This window comes from Oncorhynchus nerka, linkage group LG4 (assembly GCF_034236695.1).
Source record: "Oncorhynchus nerka isolate Pitt River linkage group LG4, Oner_Uvic_2.0, whole genome shotgun sequence".
Lineage (NCBI taxonomy): Eukaryota > Metazoa > Chordata > Actinopteri > Salmoniformes > Salmonidae > Oncorhynchus > Oncorhynchus nerka.
The window spans coordinates 50,886,337-50,906,510 of NC_088399.1; the positions used below are offsets into that span (position 1 = coordinate 50,886,337).

General features: G+C 44.3%; 1 pseudogene; it reads right to left on the reverse strand.

Moving 5' to 3' along the window:
* Positions 1 to 20,174, reverse strand: part of LOC115127299 (ribosome-recycling factor, mitochondrial-like) — a 33,608-nt pseudogene that overhangs the window by 9,553 nt on the left and 3,881 nt on the right.

The following is a 20,174-nucleotide window of genomic DNA, read 5'->3' on the forward strand; positions in this document are numbered from 1 at the left end:
CAAGGTAAATAAATACATATCTAAACGTGTATTTTACATGAACTATCCCTTTAATGCTGAATCTGAAACAAATGTTGGCTGTTGGCACCACGTTAATATCTCTATTCTTCCTGTCCTCTGGGAGACTGTCTCGGTGTCTCAGGCCAGGAAATTCACACAGTTTACAGTGAGTGTGGTGCTTTTTACATAAACACTGCTCTCTGTGGCCTCAGTTTGATTAGGAGGCTCCCAGATGCCATTAAAAGTCCATTTCTCCTCTCTGTGTTTGTTTTAAGACGAGAGCGACAGAGAAACCCAGCAGCCACTGTCGTGCCATGCCAACTCCTGTTTACGCATGAGTGGAACACACAAACAACCCCAGAGCTAGCGCCAACCGAACCTACAGTACAGTACAGTACAGTGTGTGCTCTCCCTCAATTCTCCATCGTTAAACATACACTTTTGTTTTTGTTGAGGATTCGGTATCGTGTTCAGTATCGTGTTCAGTGTCGTGTTCATTATCGTGTTCAGTATTGTGTTCAGTATCATGTTCAGTGTCGTGTTCAGTGTCGTGTTCATTATCGTGTTCAGTATCGTGTTCAGTATCGTGTTCAGTGTCGTGTTCATTATCGTGTTCAGTATTGTGTTCTGTATCATGTTCAGTATCGTGTTCAGTGTCGTGTTCATTATCGTGTTCAGTATTGTGTTCAGTATCGTGTTCAGTGTCGTGTTCATTATCGTGTTCAGTATTGTGTTCAGTATCATGTTCAGTATTGTGTTCAGTGTCGTGTTCATTATCGTGTTCAGTATTGTGTTCAGTATCATGTTCAGTATTGTGTTCATTATCGTGTTCAGTATTGTGTTCATTGTCGTGTTCATTATCGTGTTCAGTACTGTGTTCATTATCGTGTTCAGTATTGTGTTCATTATCGTGTTCAGTATTGTGTTCAGTCATATTTGCAGGAGGAACCATTGCAAACATGATTGTATCAAAAATAGAGTTGTGGTAATTTTAGTAATGTCACCTTTGGTTTTGGCGGACAGCTGCATGTCTATATCCGCTGCAAAAGCTGTTTGCCATTTTGCCCTACCTGAGAGAGTGGAGAAGAGGAGAGAGAACACTTACTAGACAACTACGACTATTGGTATTATTATACAAGTACTGTGAAATTATAGAAAGGATTCATCTGAACATTTGTAGCTGCTGATTGTATTTCTGCCCTCTGACTGGACACGTATCCCTGTCTCAGTACTTGTTTCTCCACCAATTGGATGGTGTCCTCTGACACGGTCACACCCTCCTCAGAGACTCCTTGGACTTGATAGTGAACTGGCCGGCTCTCATGTACTCACGCGTCACCCTGTAGGGACGGATGGACAAACGTGCCTATGTACGCACATACACACACAAACAAGTGTGCTCAAGCACGCAGGGGCAACACACACACACACTGTTTAAAATGCCTGCAATGAGTTATGCGTATTTTCCCCCTCTATCTCCATTACATGCCATTTAATTCCAATAAACAAATACCTGGCTTTCTGTGCCACTTGAAAAATAGTTTTCAAGGTCGCAGTGCAGTCAACAACTTTGTTTTTGGTTTGCTTTGATGCCGGGTGATAACAGTTTATTTTCCTTAATTGGCATTTTTGCCTGGGACTATTTGCAAACAATCCAAAAGTGGAGTCTATTTACTGCAAACAATAATGCGTAATTACTGAGTCTGGGCCAAATCAAGCCGCTCGCTCTCTTTGGAAATGCAAATGTGGGTTGCGTGCCGACACTGATTGAAGAGGAAGAAGGCGTCCGTCCGTCCCACTATCCAGCACTGCCAGACAAGCACCTGCTGTTGCCGGGGCTCCGCTTACTTAATAATCACACATATTTTGTGGTTTAGCGAGTGACCGCAGCACGTCAAAGGTGGTTCGTCCCAAAATGGCACCCTATTCGCTATATAGTGCACTGCTTTTGACCAGGGCCCGTAAGGAATAGGGTGCCATTTGGGACAGAAGCATGTTATTGGATTTGGCAGGGAGCTGAGCTGGACAGAGGACTTTTGACCAAAGTTGGTGTTGTCTAACTGCTACAGTCGGTGCGAATGAGTTAAACGAATATGTCAGAAACACATTTTAAAAGGAGACGGTAGGTCAGGTAAGGGACTGACAGGAGAATTAATAAAACGGGGGGGGTGATGGATTGAGGAAAGTGAGGAAAGATGGTGAATAATGAGAGTGAGAGAGAAGGGAGAAGAGAGAGAGGGGAGTAAGAGAATAGAGAGAGATAAAGAGAGTGAGAGAGAAGGGAGAGGGTGAAGAGAGAGGGGAGTAAGAGAATAGAGAGAGATAAAGAGAGTGAGAGGAGAGTGACAGAGCGAGAGTGAGAGGAGCGAGTGACAGAGCGAGAGAGAGAGGACAGCAACACAATTAGACCCAACCAAATCATGAGAAAAAAAAAGATAATTACTTGACACATTGGAAAGAATTTACAAAATAACAGAGCAAACTAGAATGCTATTCGGCCCTAAACAGAGAGTGCACAGTGGCAGAATAGCTGAACACTGTGACTGACCCAAACTTAAGGAAGGCCTTGCCTAGTGGTTAGAGCGTTGGGTCAGTTACCGAAAGGTTGCTAGATCCAATCCCCGAGCTGACAAGGTAAAAATATTTTGTTCTGCCCCTGAACAAGGCAGTTAACACACTGTTCCTAGGCTGTCATTAAAAATAAGAATCTGTTCTTAACTGGCTTGCCTAGTTAAATAAAAGGTTACTATGTACAGACTCAGTGAGCATAGCCTTAGGCGGACCTGACTCTCAAAGAAAGGCTATGTGCACACTGCCCACAAAATGAGTTGGAAACTGAGCTGCACTTCCTAACCTCCTGCCAAATGTATGACCATATTAGAGACAAATATTTCCATCAGATTACACAGACTCACAAAGAATTTGAAAACAAACCCAATTTTGATAAACTCCCACATCTATTGGGTGAAATACCACAGTGTGCCATCACAGCAGCATATTTGTGACCTGTTGCCACAAGAAAAAGGCAACCAGTGAAGGCCAAACACGACTGTAAATACAACCCATATTTATGTTTATTTATTTTCCCTTTTGTACTTGGAACTATTTGCACACAATATGACATTTTAAATTATTTTGTGAGTGTAATGTTTACTGTAAAAATATTTTTGACTGTTTATTTCACTTATGTTTATTATCTATTTCACTTGCTTTGAAAATGTAAACATATGTTTCCCATGTCAATAAAGCTTCTTAAATTGGAATTGAATAGAGAGAGAGAGAGAGAGAGAGAGAGAGAGAGAGAGAGAGAGAGAGAGAGAGAGAGAGAGAGAGAGAGAGAGAGAGAAAGCTCTCAGGACTGGCTGACTTACTTGGGAATAAGCACCCGGATGATGGTTCCGTCCACCTCAGGGTTGAGTTTCATGCTGCTCTCACGCAGGGCGCGGGTGGCAGCAGCCATGGCCTGAGGACACATCAAACACACATTAGACCTAGACCAAATAACTTCCAGCTGGGGCTTGGACTGGGGCTGGAGCTACACTACCTGCAGACAGACACCCAACCACCCAGCCAGGTCCCAGCCCCTATCCATTCACCAGTCCCAGCCCCTATCCATTCACCAGTCCCAGCCCCTATCCAATGTACGAGCCTGTGAAAAAAATATGTATTTCTTGGGCAACAATAAATCTAATCTAATTCAATATAATGCACTCACCCTCAAGACACCCACCCCGCCCCTACCAATCCACCCCAGGCCCCCACCCTTAGACTGCCCTGGCCTCTCTCCTGCCCATAGGAGCACCAGGAAGCAGACCTTGGCTGTCCCTGGTCAGGTTGGCTTTGATACATGGCGAGCTGGGTGAACTGTGTAGCATCTCCCCACAGAGCAACTCTGGAGTGGGGGGGGGGGGGGTTCAGCCCTGGCCGTGGCAGGAGAAGCACATGCGGTGTGGAAGTGCCGCGGGGCGCTGTCAGAACACAGTCCTCTGGGAACGGGCTGAGGGGTTGCAGTGCAGGGCGATGACCTCTGGTAACCTCTACGGGATGGGAGGAGTGGGACGGGGCAGGGCGGAGGTGTGTGTGTGTGTATGTGCCTGTGTGTGCGTGTTTGTGAATAACTGCGGGAGTCCTGGCTTGGCCATATACCCACAATGCATTAGACTAGAGGATATGTCTGTGTAACATATTAGAACTCTAATGGTGGTTGGACTCCAAAAGGCAATTAAAGAAAATGCTGTAATCTGGATATGTGATTTGTCTGTGTCTGCTAGTTGTGGGAGAGGTGCCTGAGAGAGAGAGGCAGAGACGGGACAGACTGAGGCCTGTGGAGACTCCAGTATGTGTTCTATTTAATTCTATGATATGGAGCCTGTTCAGACACATATTAAAAACAGGCCGTGTGGGGACAACATGCTAAGACTGAACACACTATTGTTCAACCGTCAGGTACCCATCACCAGTGGTGGAAACAATACGCAATTGTCATACTTAAGTGACTCAAGTAAAAGTGAAAGTCACCCAGTAAAATACTACTTGAGTAGTAAAAGTGAAAGTCACCCAGTAAAATACTACTTGAGTAAAAGTATAAGAGTATATTGTTTTAAATATGCTGAAGTATCAAAAGTAAATGTCATTGCTAAAATATACTAAAGTATCAAAGTAAAAGTATAATTCATTTCAAATTCCTTTTATTGATCATACCAGAGGGCACTCTTCAAAACAGACGTAATTTACAAACGAAGCATTTGTGTTTAGTGAGTCCGCCAGATCAGAGGCAGTAGGGATGACTCGGGATGTTCTCTTTATAAGTGTGTGAATTGGACAATTCTCCTGTCCTGCTAAGCATTCAAAATGTAACAAGCACTTTTGGGTGTCAGGTAAATTGTATGGAATAAAACGTATATTCTTTTCTTTAGGAATGCAGTGAAGTAAAACTAAAAGTTGTCAAAAATATAAATAGTCAGGTAAAGTACAGATACCCCCAAAAACGACTTAAGTAGTACTTTAAAGTATTTTTTACTTCGTACTTTATACCATTGCCCATCACAACATTACCAGATAGATCCCAGCACCAGATAAAAATCCCCTTCCATCCCCTCACACCCGCACACCGGCAGCCCCCTAACCTCCCATTACCTAACAGTCTAACAGCCCTGCTAAGCCAACACAGAGGTGACTGTACAGCACCCAAAGCAAATAGGATTATAATTATTCACATCCATTACCCACGTTCCTAACGAGAGGCCATTGTTTTCCAGTCATTCATTACTACAATGTCCAGTACTGCAGTACAGTGTTAAAAAAGGCTGTGTGTGTATGTCTTAGTGTGTGTGTGTGTGTGTGTGTGTGTGTGTGTGTGTGTGTGTGTGTGTGTGTGTGTGTGTGTGTGTGTGTGTGTGTGTGTGTGTGTGTGTGTGTGTGTGTGTGTGTGTGTGTGTGTGTGTGTGTGTGTGTGTGCGTGTGTGCGTGTGTGTGGTATCCTCCACATCATTAACAAGGTGTTTTAGCTCTGTTCGTTCCTTTCGGCTGTGGCTGTGGCTGTGTTTTAATCAGAAACCTCAGCGTTATCCCACTTATTTTCGAACATATTAACCAGAACCTAACCTGGTGTTTACGGAGCTACCCAGAACAGAGCACAGCATTCCCCACAGATTTCCGTAACTGCTGGAGCTGTGGGGAAATAATGATGAATTCAATGCTGAGAGCAATCAAACATAGGTATGGGCTGGATCTATCATTCTGGAGTCAAAGACAGGAACCACAGATTAGGAGAGGCTGTTTAAAAAAAGAAAAGAAAATGAATTTAACATGCAAGGCAATAGGCCTTGTGAAATAATACACACAAATAAATCCTTTAATCTGGCTGCCAATTCTTTCCCCAGTGGTTTAGACCAGAAACTGGATGGGAGAAAAAAAAGAAAAGAAGAAATTGATACCCCTGCTCTCACATCACACATTTGCACCCTTTTAACATTTGGTCTGAAGGAATTGTCATGTTGCAGCAGTAACGCTTGTACATGTGTGATGGTACCAGTGGGTTTTTTCCCCCGGCCCATTTGAATATATATCGTTTGTAGTTTCTGTCTGAACTTTCTCGCTCAGATATGGTGATATGTGTGCAACATAATGTCTCTGCGCCTCTCCTCTTACAGGTGACTTACCTCTATTGAACTGATTCAATGATATATGGTAACATGCGTGTCATATACGCGCAATATGTGTGTGTTTCCAAATGAAGCACACATATCATCAGGCATATCTGAAAGATGTGATCCCTCCGGAACATTGTACAAGAGTGGAGGCTGCTGAGGGGAGGACGGCTCATAATAATGGCTGGAATGGAGTACAACGGATGGAATGGGCGAAGAAAGAAAACGCACGAAAACCATGTTTTTGACACCATTCCATTAACTCCATTCCAGCCATTATTATGAGCCGTTCTCCCCTCAGCAGCCTCCACTGTTGTACACCTATTGTGGCTGAGTGCTGCTGAGTTCCAGGCTGAGCTCCTCAAGGTGAAGCAGAACTGTGCTTCACTACTAAATGAGTCAAAGCCCAAAAAAACAACAATCTCCCTTTAAAACGGATCCCAGCATCAGACAGGGACAACCCTCATTCATAACAACATAGGATGAAGGAGGGAGAAAAGAGAAGGGGGAGAGAGAGAGAAAAAAAAGAGAGAAAGAAACAACACAGGGAAAGGAAAAGAGAAGAATGAAGACAGGGAAATAGAGAGGTGTGTATGTGTGTGTGTGTGTGTGTGTGTGCGTGTGTGCGCGTGCGAGAGAGCATCACTTGGAGCAGTTAGTCCTCCTCCTTCACAGAGGGTACAGCACGGTCACTTCCTGCTGATGACAGCTGACCACAAAATATTGGCCTTTGTTTCAATCGCTCGAGATCAAAGGGCTTCCCAGAACCATCGATCACTACGGCTGAACACGAGGCTGGAGAGAGAGCGCCCGACTCAGGTTTCAGATGGAGAAAGAGAAAGAGAGACAGAGAGGGAACGAGAGAGACAGCGAGAGAGAGAGAGAGAGAGAGACGCGTTCATTTCACAGTGCGTTGCCGTCAGCCCAGTGTGGTTCATACAGAGGAGAACCCTAACCCACCCAGCCAGCAGTGTGTGGGAAGCCGGTCATGTTGACCACGATGAGCTGAGGGGGTTTCATGGACATCTGACCCAACTGGTTCAGGGGGAATTTGTCGTGTGCACCACGATATGATCCAGAGCTCCTGAAAAACAAAGGACCAGAATAAAACACGAGTCGAATATACTTCAATGATAAACGTAATTGATTTCCCAGAGGGGAAATTGGATGTCACCAGCATGTAACACAAGACATGCCCAAGCATATGACCAAAACAACTTAACCATTATCTAGGCCCGCCTAAACCCTCATCACCAAAAACAGCATTGAGTACACGATCCAAACCAACCTCCCCACAATTCAATTGGCAGAGTGTAAGCTGAGGCTTATGGTTGCCGTGAGGAACTGAGAAACAGCTTCTATCTTCACCCAATACCCTGCCCTGAACTTTAGTCACTGTTGCTAGCCAGCTACCACCCGGTACTCTACCCTGAACCTTAGACACTGCTACCTTATGTACATAGTCATTGAACACTGGTCACTTTAATAATGTTTATATACCGTTTCACCCACTTTATAAGTACACTGAGTGCACAAAACATTAGGAACACCTGCTCTTTCCATGACATAGACTGATCAGGTGAATCCAGGTGAAGGCAGTGATCCCTTATTGATGTCACTTGTTAAATCCACTTCAATGAGTGTAGATGAAGGGGAGGAGACAGATTAAAGAAGGACTTGTAAGCCCTGAGACATGGATTGTGTATGTGTGCTATTCAGAGGGTGAATGGGCAAGACAAAATATTTAAGTGCCTTTAAACAGGGCATGGCAGTAGGAGCCAGGCGCACCGGTGTGAGTGTGACAAGAACAGCAACACTGCTGGGTTTTTCACGCTCAACAGTTCCCCGTGTGTACCAAGAATTGTCCACCACCCAAAGGACATTCAGCAAACTTGACACAACTGTGGGAAGCATTGGAGTCAACATGGGCCAGCGTCCCTGTGGAATGCTTTCGCCGCCTTGAAGAGTCCATGCCCTGACAAATTGAGGCAGTTCTGAGGGCAAAAGGGGGTGGAACTTAATATTAGGAAAGTAATCCTAATATTTTGTACACTCACTGTATATACTCTATTCTAGACATGGCTCATCCTATATAACTACTGCAGTACTCCTATTTTGTATTCATATACTGTCCGTACGTTATATGTATATATATTTATATACATTATATGTACAGTTGAAGTCATACTTAGGTTGGAGTCATTAAAACTTGTTTTTCAACCACTCCACAAACTATAGTTTTGGCAATTCGGTTAGGACATCTACTTTGTGCATGACAAAAGTAATTTTTCCAACAATAGTTTACAGACAGATTATTTGACTTATAATTCACTGTATCACAATTCCAGTGGGTCAGAGGTTCACATACACTAAGTTGACTGTCTTTAAACAGTTTAGGAAATTCCAGAAAATGTCATGTCTTTAAAAGCTTCTGATAGGCTAATTGACATAATTTGAGTCAATTGGAGGTGTACCTGTGGTTGTATTTCAAGGCCTACCTTCCAACTCAGTGCCTCTTTGCTTGACATCATGGGAAAATCAAAAGAAATCAGCCAAGACCTCAAAAAAACAAATGGTACACTTCCACAAGTCTGGTTCATCCCTGGGAACAATTTCCAAACGCCTGAAGGTACCACGTTCATCTGTACAAACAATAGTATGCAAGTATAAACACCATGGGACCACGCAGCCGTCATACCCCTCAGGAAGGAGACGCATTAGGGCTCCTAGAGATGAACGTACTTTGGTGCGAAAAGCGCAAATCAAACCCAGAACAACAGCAAAGGACATTGTGAAGGTGCTGGAGGAAACAGGAACAAAAGTATGTATATCCACAGTAAAACGGGTCCTATATCGATATAACCTGAAAGGACTGGTGCACTTCACAAAATGGCATGAGGAAGAACAATTATGTGGATATATTGAAACAACATCTCAAGACATCAGTCGGGAAGTTAAAGCTTGGTCACAAATGGGTTTTCCAAATGGAAAATGCAAAATGGCTTAAGGGCAACAAAGTCAAGGTGTTGGAGTGGCCATCACAAAGCCCTGACCTCAATCCCATCAAAGATTTGTGGGCAGAACTGAAAAAGTGTGACCAATAAACTTTGATTTGGTTTGGTTTGGATGGGGTGCAGGAGGTTTCTGAGACCCCCCCCCCCACCCCCCCTTACCATCATCCCCTCTCTCTCTCACCCCCTAACACTGCAGACTGCAGAACCAGAGCTACTCTCCGACATGAGTCAACTTTCCTCGTCTGGTTTACCTCAGACGCCGCTGTTTCCTCCCTCTCTGTCGTCTGCCTTACATCACCAACTCAATGGTGGGTGGGTTCAAGATTATTCTACCACTTGTTTTGTGTAGGAGAGGGACTACCGCCATTCTGGGTACCTATACTTGTGCTTTAGAAAGTAAAACAGTATGTTTACACAAGCTATTGCTTGCTTCATTCTAATTTCCGGGTGCAAAGACAGGCCCTTAACAGATTTGGACGCATTCAACACCAACGACCAAACCTTAACTGTAACTGAGTGCAACCGGTGTGAAATCGCTAGCTAGTTAGAGGCGCGCGCTCGTAGCACTTCAATCGTTATGTCACTCACACTGAGACCTTCAAGTAGTTGTTTCCTTTGCTCCACAAGAGCCGTGGCTTTTGTGGCGCGATAGGTAACAATGATTCGTGGGAGGCAGGAGAAGTACTCTCAAACATGTTCAGAGGGTCCCTGGTTCGAGCCCGGGTTGGGGCAAGGAGAGGGACCCAGCTATTGGGAACAGTGAGTGCATGCCACAACAGAGCTATTCTGGTCTGAGATGTTGTCTGGTAGGAAAGACTTCCTGTAAGCCATGTCTGTGACTCTGGGCCCTTACTTCAACCCAAGGCAAGTACTCAGTGCCTGTATGTATTACCTGAAAGTAATAGGAATTTGTGATAATATACAGTACTTTAAATAAACTTGATTTTATACTCCGTGTCAGCCTAACTAAGAGCCAGCCTGTGCTACCTGGGCCCTTGCCTCTTCCCCAGGCTAATTGGTAGAGCCGGCAGGTGGACGAGAGAGACTACCTGGGCCTCTATGGACGTGTGCCTGGCTGCCTGCTCTGCACATCTGCTTACACTTCCAGAGGGCACACAGGAATTTCCTAAACGGCATGAGGAGGGATGTGGATCGACCGGGAAGCCATTAGCCAAATGGGCTCTTCCTGGTCAGGGCACAGGCAGCTGACCCACAATGGCGAAAGGTAGACAAGTAGTCAACAATATAGGCTTCTCAAAAAACTAAACATACATATCAAATCAAATGTATTTATATAGCCCTTCGTACATCAGCTGATATCTCAAAGTGCTGTACAGAAACCCAGCCTAAAACCCCAAACAGCAAGCAATGCAGGTGTAAAACTCCCTAGAAAGGCCAAAACCTTGCTTAAATTCACACAGGACACCGGATAAGACAGGAGAAGTACTCCAGATATAACAAACTGACCCTAGCCCCCCGACACATAAACTACTGCAGCATAAATACTGGGTTGTGTTCAGTAGGGCACACCGTAGAAAAACATTTTGCAACAGAATACAAACATGTATTATCATAGGAAAACATTCAGGTAGTAGCTAACCCCGTTTCAAAACATTTTCTCCCTAGTACTGAACACGACCCTGGCTTCCTCATGATAAAGTCCTATCAGAAAGCAGACTTTGAGTTGTTTCTTGTGTGACTTTATACTGGGGATGTTTAGCGGGTGGGTGCCCTAGACTGGAGGGCGTCTTGGGAACATGAGGATGACATGACATTAACTAATCATTTTGAACTATGGAAGCCTGTGCAAACCCATTTCTGGGTGACTGGGGTCCTGATCTGTTATATAAATGGCTTTCCTTTCACAGTGTATTAATCTGAGCCAGTATACACAGAGCTGTCCAGCGAGGACTGGATATCCTGACGTTCGCCCAGCATTCCCATGGAAAAGAGAGGTTAGTCTTCTTCTAGCAGAGGAACTGACAGTGGCAGGCTATAATACCTCCCGTGTGTGGTTGTATTTTTTAAGAACTAACAGCTGACTGAAGACGGGACGTTCGGGCATTTGTGAGGTTGAGTCCGTTTCTGCAATAACAGGGACTATTAACAATGTGATTAAACTTCGTTGCCCCGTGCTGAAATAAGCAAAGTGTTAAATCAAACGATGAATAGAATGGAACTAGTCTGAGTACCAGTCTCTTTTGCTAACATTCCACTCCTTGTCATTGTCAAAGAGACTGACCTTTCAGAAATCTCAACGTTCAATATGCAGCTGGATTTACGGCGGATTTGCTCATTGGTTGTTGGAAATAACATTCATATTTGACATGACACCACGTGGAGCCTCCAAAATAGAATGACAATTTAAGTCAAAAACAAACATGTAGCTGTTAGCTAGCGTAAAACAAAACTAAGACGTATTTTTTTGGTTGGAATTGCAGTAGCTATGCATTTACCGTAAAACTCAAATGAATTGCCCCGGGCGTTTATTTTGCTTCAAACGCGGAACACAACCGTTGGTTTTTTAGAGACAGGCTTCTATTTGAGCCAGGTGTCTATTTACCTTAATGCGCACAGCTTTTGCTCAATAAAATGTTGTAAAGACTACCAGACTGTTTATTGTGACCAGTATAAACATTACAATACAAATCCATCATTTCTTGCACAAGTTCGATGGTACTCGATGAAGTTCACTTGTAAAACAATTCATTTAGATCTGGCAATGTGTGCCAATGCCTGGCTATTAAAAGAGACAGGCGGCTATTTGAGACTGCCATTCATTTAAGTTTACGGTAGTTTGAGAATTTAGAAGTGAGCTACCAACTATTCACACACTGTTTCGCCTGGACAAACAAAAAGAAGTAGAAAACTCATCTTTACACGTGTACTTTTCTGGAGCGTAGTTTTGAAGTTGACTAAAACAAGCAGACAACAAGAAAATTGTGTCTGAAAATGATCAAGTTTTCGCTGTGAGCCAACGGGGTACCCAAGGTAACCATGGGTTGTTTTCCCCACAGGCGGGCGGGACCGCAACGTTCTATTTAATACCGAACTGGGACTATGGGTACACTCGTAATGGCTGCCAGTCCAACCATTATGCCATCATTGACTTGAATGGGGATGCCCATTGTATTCATTATATTTCTATGGCAGAACATGCAGTCAGGACCGGATGAAAAGAGAAAATGTGTGCAACATGTTTTATATATATATATACAGTGGGGAGAACAACTATTTGATACACTGCCGATTTTGTATGTTTTCCTACTTACAAAACATGTAGAGGTCTGTAATTTTTTTAAACAAAAATCCAGAAAATCACATTGTATGATTTTTAAGTAATTAATTTGCATTTTATTGCATGACATAAGTATTTGATCACCTACCAACCAGTAAAAAGTCTGGCTCTCACAGACCTGTTAGTTTTTCTTTAAGAGGCCCTCCTGTTCTCCACTCATTACCTGTATTAACTGCACCTGTTTGAACTCGTTACCTGTATAAAAGACACCTGTCCACACACTCAATCAAACAGACTCCAACCTCTCCACAATGGCCAAGACCAGAGAGATGTGGACATCAGGGTTAAATCGTAGACCTGCACAAGGCTGGGATGGGCTACCGGACAATAGGCAAGCAGCTTGGTGAGAAGGCAACAACTGTTGGCGCAATTATTAGAAAATGGAAGAAGTTCAAGATGATGGTCAATCACCCTCGGTCTGGGGCTCCATGCAAGATCTCACCTCGTGGGGCATCAATGATCATGAGTAAGGTAAGGGATCAGCCCAGAACTACATGGCAGGACCTGGTCAATGACCTGAAGAGAGCTGGGACCACAGTCTCAAAGGAAATCATTGGTAACACACTACGCCGTCATGGATTAAAATCCTGCAGCGCACGCAAGGTCCCCCTGCTCTAGCCAGCGCATGTCCAGGCCCGTCTGAAGTTTGCCAATGACCATCTGGATGATCCAGAGGAGGAATGGGAGAAGGTCATGTGGTCTGATGAGACGAAAATAGAGCTTTTTGGTCTAAACTCCACTCGCTGTGTTTGGGGGAAGAAGGATGAGTACAACCCCAAGAACACCATCCCAACCGTGAAGCATGGAGGTGGAAAAGTCATTCTTCTGGGATGCTTTTCTGCAAAGGGGACAGGACAACTGCACCGTATTGAGGGGAGGATGGATGTGGCCATAATCTTGGCCAACAACCTCCTTCCCTCAGTAAGAGCATTGAAGATGGGTCGTGGCTGGGTCTTCCAGCATGACAATGACCCGAGACACACAGCCAGGGCAACTAAGGAGTGGCTCCGTAAGAAGTATCTCAAGGTCCTGGAGTGGCCTAGCCACCTGAACCCAATAGAAAATCTTTGGAGGGAGCTGAAAGTCTGTATTGCCCAGCGACAGCCCCGAAACCTGAAGGATCTGGAGAAGGTCTGTTTGGAGGAGTGGGCTAAAATCCCTGCTGCAGTGTGTGCAAAACTGGTCAAGAACTACAGGAAACATATGATCTCTGTAATTGCAAAAAAAGGTTTCTGTACCAAATATTAACTTCTCAATTTCTGATGTATCAAATACTTATGTCATGCAATAAAAGGCAAATTAATTACTTAAAAATCATACAATGTGATTTTATGGATTTTTGTTTTAGATTCCATCTCTCACAGTTGAAGTGTACCTATGATAAACATTACAGACCTCTACATGCTTTGTAAGTAGGAAAACCTGCAAAATCAGCAGTGTATCAAATACTTGTTCTCCCCACTGTATATGTGTGTGTGTGTGTATATATATATACAGTTGAAGTCGGCCGTTTACATACACCTTAGCCAAATACATTTAAACTCAGTTTTTCAATTCCTGACATTTAATCCTACTAAAAATTCTCTGTTTTAGGTCAGTTCGGATCACCACTTTATTTTAGAATGTGACATTTTAGAATAATAGCAGACAGAATGATTTATTTAAGCTTTTATTTCTTTCATCACATTCCCAGTGGGTCAGAAGTTTACATACACTCAATTAGTATTTGGTAGCATTGCCTTTAAATTGTTTAACTTGGGTCAAATGTTTCGGGTAGCCTTCCACAAGCTTCCCACAATAAGATGGGTGAATTTTGGCCCATTCCTCCTGACAGAGCTGCTGTAACTGAGTCAGGTTTGTTATCCTCCTTGCTCGCACACAGGTTTTCAGTTCTGCCCACGTTTTCTATAGGATTGAGGTCAGGGCTTTGTGATGGCCACTCCAACACCTTGACTTTGTTGTCCTTAAGCCATTTTGCCACAACTTTGGAAGTATGCTTGGGGTCATTGTCCATTTGGAAGAGCCATTTGCGACCAAGCTTTAACTTCCTGGCTGATGTCTTGAGATGTTGCTTTAATATATCCACACAACTTTCCTCCCTCATGATGCCATCTATTTTGTGAAGTGCACGAGTCCATCTTGCAGCAAAGCACCCCCACCCCTGTGCTTCACGGTTGCACAAAGTAGCTGTCCTCACCGACTTGCCAAAACTAGTTTGTTAACAAGAACTTTGTGGAGTGGTTGAAAAACGAGTTTCAATGACTCCAACCTAGGTGTATGTACCCTTGCGACTTCAACTGTATATACAGTGCATTTGGAAAGTATTCAGACCCCATGATTTTTCCCCACATTGTTTTACATTAGAGGCTTATTCTAAAATGGTTTAAATTGTTTCCCCCCCCTCATCATTCTACACACAATACCCCATAATGACAAACAAAAAAACGTTTTTTAGAATTATCACAATTACATAAGTATTCAGACCCTCTACTTAGTACTTTGTTGAAGCACATTTGGCAGATATTACAGCCTTGAGTCTTTTAGGGTATGACGCTACAAGCTTGGCACACCTGTATTTGGGGAATTTCTCAAGGACATTTAAAGACTTGTCCCGAAGGGTCAATGTCCTGTTGAAAGAAGAAACTTCACCCCAGTCTGAGGTCCTGAGCGCTCTGGAGCAGGTTCAAGGATCTCTCTGTACTTTGCTCCGTTCATCTTTCCCTTGATCCTGACTCGTCTCCCAGTCCCTGGCGCTGAAAAACATCCCCACAGCATTTTGCTGCCACCACCATGCTTCACCGTAGGGATGGTGCCTGGTTTCCTCCAGATGTGACGCTTGGCATTCAGGCAAAAGAGTTCAATCTTGATTTCATCAGACCAGAGAATCATCATGGTATGAGAGTCTTTAGGTGCCTTTTGGCAAACTCCAAGCGGGCTGTCATGTGGAGAGGAGTGGCTTCCGTCTGGCCACTCTACCATAAAGGCCTGATTGGTGGAGTGCTGCAGAGATGGTTGTCCTTCTGAAAGGGTCTCCCATCTCCAGAGGAACTCTGGAGCTCTGTCAGAGTGACCATCGGGTTCTTGGTCATCTTTCTGACCTAGGCCCTTCTCCCCCAGTTGCTTTGTTTGGCCGGACGGCCAGCTCTAGGAAGAGTCTTGGTGTTTTCAAACTTCTTCCCTTTAAGAATGATGGAGGCCACTGTGTTCTTGGGGACCATCAATGTTGCATAAATGTTTTGGTACCCTTCCCCAGATCTGTGCCTCGACACAATCCTGTCTCGGAGCTCTACAGACAAATCCTTGTCAACTGTCAACTGTGGGACCTTATATAAACAAGTGTGTGTCTTTCCTCCAATCAGTTGTAGAAACATCTCAACTCAACTTGAGAAACACCTCCGATGGCATTGATGAGTAGACCACATCAGTCATTGGCTTCATCAATAAGTGCATTGATACCGTCGTCCCTACAGCGACCGTATGTACATACCCCAACCAGAAGCCATGGATTACAAGCAACATCTGCATTGAGCTAAAGGCTAGAGCTTCTGCTTTCAAGGAGCGGAGACTCTAACCCGGAAGCTTATAAGAAATCCCGCTATGCCCTCCGACGAACAACCAAACAGGCAAAGCGTCAATACAGGACTAAGATCGAATTGTACTACACCGACTCTGATGCTTGTCGGATGTGGTAGGGTTTGCAAACCATTACATACTACAAAGGGAAGCACAGCCAAGAGCTGCCCAGTGACACAAGCCTACCATATGAGCTAAACTACTTCTATGCTCGCTTCGAGGCAAATAACACTGAAGCATGCATGAGAGCACCAGCTGTTCCTGGAAGACTGTGGGATCACTCTCTCCGCAGCCGATGTGAGTAAGACCTTTAAACAGGTCAACATTCACAAGGCCGCCGGGCCAGATGGATTACCAGGACGTGTACTGCGAGCATGCGCTGACCAGCTAGCAAGTGTCTTCACTGACATTTTCAAACTCTCCCTGTCCGAGTCTGTAATACCAACATGTTTTAAGCAGACTACCATAGTGCTTGTGCCCAAGAACACTAAGGTAATACGCCGAAACGACTACCGACCCGTAGCAATCTCGATTTCACTCCACACTGCCCTTTCCCACTTGGACAAAAGGAACACCTATGTGAGAATGCTATTCATTGACTACAAAACCATAGTGCCCTTAAAGCTCATCAATAAGCTAAGGACCCTGGGACTAAACACCTCCCTCTGCAACTGGATCCTGGACTTCCTAGCAGGTCGCCACCCGGACCAAGCACGCCCTCATTCTCATCAACGAGGATGCAGTGGAGCACGTTGAGAGCTTCAAGTTCCTTGGTGTCCACATCACCAACAAACTAACATGGTCCAAGCACACCAAGACAGTCGTGAAGAGGGCACGACAAAACCTATTCTCCCTCAGAAGACTGAAAATATTTGGCATGGGTCCTCAGATCTTCAAAAGGTTGTACAGCTTCACCATCGAGAGCATCCTGGCTGGTTGCATCACTGCCTGGTATGGCAACTGCTCAGCCTCCGACCACAATGCACTACAGAGGGTAGTGCGAACGGCCTAGTACATCACTGGGGCCAAGCTTCCTGCCATCCAGAACCTCTATACCAGGCAGTGTCCGAGGACGGCCCTAAAAATTGTCAATGACTCCAGCCACCCTAGTCATAGACTGTTCTCTCTGCTACCGCACGGCAAGCGATACCGGAGCACCAAGTCTAGGTCCAAGAGGCTTATAAACAGCTTCTACCCCCAAGCCATAAGACTATTTGCATTGCCCCCCCCCTCTCCCCCTCTTTTACACCACTGCTACGCTATGTTGTTACCATCGATGCATAGTCACTTTAATAACTACCTACATGTACATACTACCTCGACTAACCGGTGGCCTCGCACATTGACTCCCTACCGGTACCCCCCCCTGTATATAGTCTCGCTATTGTTATTTTACTGCTGCTCTTTAATTAGTTGTTAATTTTATTTCTTATTCTTATTCATTGTTGGTTAGGGGCTCGTAAGTAAGCATTTCACTGTAAGGTAAGCTGTTGTATTTGGTGCATGTGACTAATAAAATGTTATTTGATTTGATTTGATTTACTCTGCGTCTCACAAAGACACGGCGGTTGGAACCAAAAATCTCAAATTTGGACTCATCAGACCAAAGGACAGATTTCCACCGGTCTAATGTCCATTGCTCGTGTTTCTTGGCCTAAGTAAGTCTCTTCTTCTTATTGGTGTCCTTTCGTAATGGTTACTTTGCAGCAATTCAACCATGAAGGCCTGATTCTCGCAGTCTCCTCTGAACAGTTGATGTTGAGATGTGTCTGTTACTTGAACTCTGTGAAGCATTTATTTGAGCTGCAATTTCTGAGGATGGTAACTCTAATGAACTTACCCTCTGCAGCCGAGGTAACTCTGGGTCTTCCTTTCCTGTGGCGGTCCTCATGAGAGTCAGTGACATCATAGCGATTGATGGTTTTTGCGACGGCACTTGGAGAAACTTTCAAAGTTCTTGAAATGTTCTGCATTAACTGATCTTCATGTTTTAAAGTAATGATGGACAGTCATTTCTCCTTGCTTATTTGAGCTGTTCCTGCCATAATATGGACTTGGTATTTTACCAAATAGGGCTATCTTCTGTATAACACCCCTACCTTGTCACAACACAATTGATTGGCTCAAACGCATTAAGAAGGAAAGAAATTCCACTATTTCACATTGAAGAAGGCACACCTGTTAAGTGAAATGCATCCCAGGTAACTGAAACTGCCGGGGCCGCAGGTAGCCTAGTGGTTAGAGAGGTGGGCCAGTAACTGAAAGGTTGCTGGATCGAATCCCTGAGCTGACAATGTAAAAATCTGTCGTACTTTCCCTGAACAAGGCAGTTAACCCACTTTTCCCCGTCAATGACTGACTTGCCTAGTTAAATAAAGGTTTTTAAAAAACGACCTCATGAAGGTGGTTGAGAGAATGCCAAGAGTGTGCAGAGCTGTAATCAAGGCAAAGGGTGGCAACTTTGAAGAATTTTAAAATATATTTTTGATTTGTTTAACAATCTTTTGGTTACTACATGATTCTATATGTGTTATTTCATAGTTTTGATGTCTTTCCTATTATACAATGTAGAAAATAACACAAATAAAGAAAAAGCCTGGAATTTTTGACTGGTACTGTATATATATACAGTGCATTCTGAAAGTATTCAGACCCCTTCATCTCTTCCACATTGTGTTACGTTACAGCCATATTCTAAAATGTATATTAAAACATTTTCCCTCATCAATCTACACACAATACGCCATAATGACAAAGCAAAAACATTTTTTTAGAAATGTTTGCTAATTTCACTAACCAAAAAAAAATACTGAAATATACTGAAATATATGAGTAGGTGTGTCCAAACGTTTGACTGGTACTGTATGTTTATATTATTCTAACGGTTATTACAGAGACTGGTCATTTGGCTAGTCAATTATGGTCATTTTTAATTCCATGACCGATTCAGTCCTACCCAGACGACGGTTCACCACATGAATCCGCCCTCTACAACAGGCCTTCCTTCAGCTAAAGTGACTTTCCTCTCCCCTTTACAACAAACACAACACATAACAAGACCCAGATGAGACTATTATCAAGCATACACATTAACAAAATGATCTGATGATTCCCCCATTCCAGCATATCTCCAGTCAAGATTCCCTGTCAGCTCTAAATCCTGCAGCTTCCATGGATTACTGTGCATCTGGACAGATGGGCACAGGGTGACGGAGGGAGAGGTGAGAGGAAGGGGAGAAGGTAAGGAGGGGGGAATGGAGGGAGAGGGTAAGGAAGATAGGGAGGGATGAGGGGGGTGGGGATGAGCTTCCTCCCCTTCAGGCCCTCCCCTTTAGCCCTCTCAGAGTTGAACTGCCCCAAGGGGAGAGGGGGGACAGGGGAGGGGAAAGGCTGTGACCTGGATGTCAAGGTCAACAGGGGTCAAGGTAAAGGGCAGGGTTCACTCTCACCCCTCAGGGAGAAAGTAAACACATGGAGATGCACTTTTCCTCATCTTTTGAACAATAATTAAATGAGAACCAACAGGGGACTTGTTATGCTTACAAAGATGGACACAGCTCAAACTCAGGCCTGCGGGGCTCTGCATCCCTTTTTGAACAATCGGTGGCTGATATCCACATACAATGAAATAGAACTGAAAAGTATCCTCTCTGTCTCAGCCCAGAACTGAGTGCAGTGACCAGCTACTCAACAGCTACTCCTTTCCATTGAATCAGGGAGTGACCGAGAGTGAGAGCCCCTACCTTAGTCTATGGCCCCTATGTACCTGAAGAGGTTTTGATGCTCAGGTTGCGGCTGAAGTCCTCTTTCAGGGCGGTGAGGACGGCGGCCATCTCCTCATTCACTTCCTCCAGACTGATGATATCCTCCGCCAGCGAGGAGTTGATGTTCACTTTGGCCGCCTGGCCCTTCGCTGCCTTCGCTGAGGGAAAAAAGAAAAGCGGCGGCCTTCACTACAAGAGAGACTTCAAAGGGGGAAGAACAGAAGGAGGATGGAGGAGAGGAAGGAGACCTGCATGCTGGTAGTCTAGTCTAGTCAATCAGAGTTATTACAAATAAAACCAAAATGAGAAAACATAGTGAAGTGGGGTTTTCTTCAACCTTCTCAAAAAGACAAAAAAAAAGCTCTTGAACGTTCCG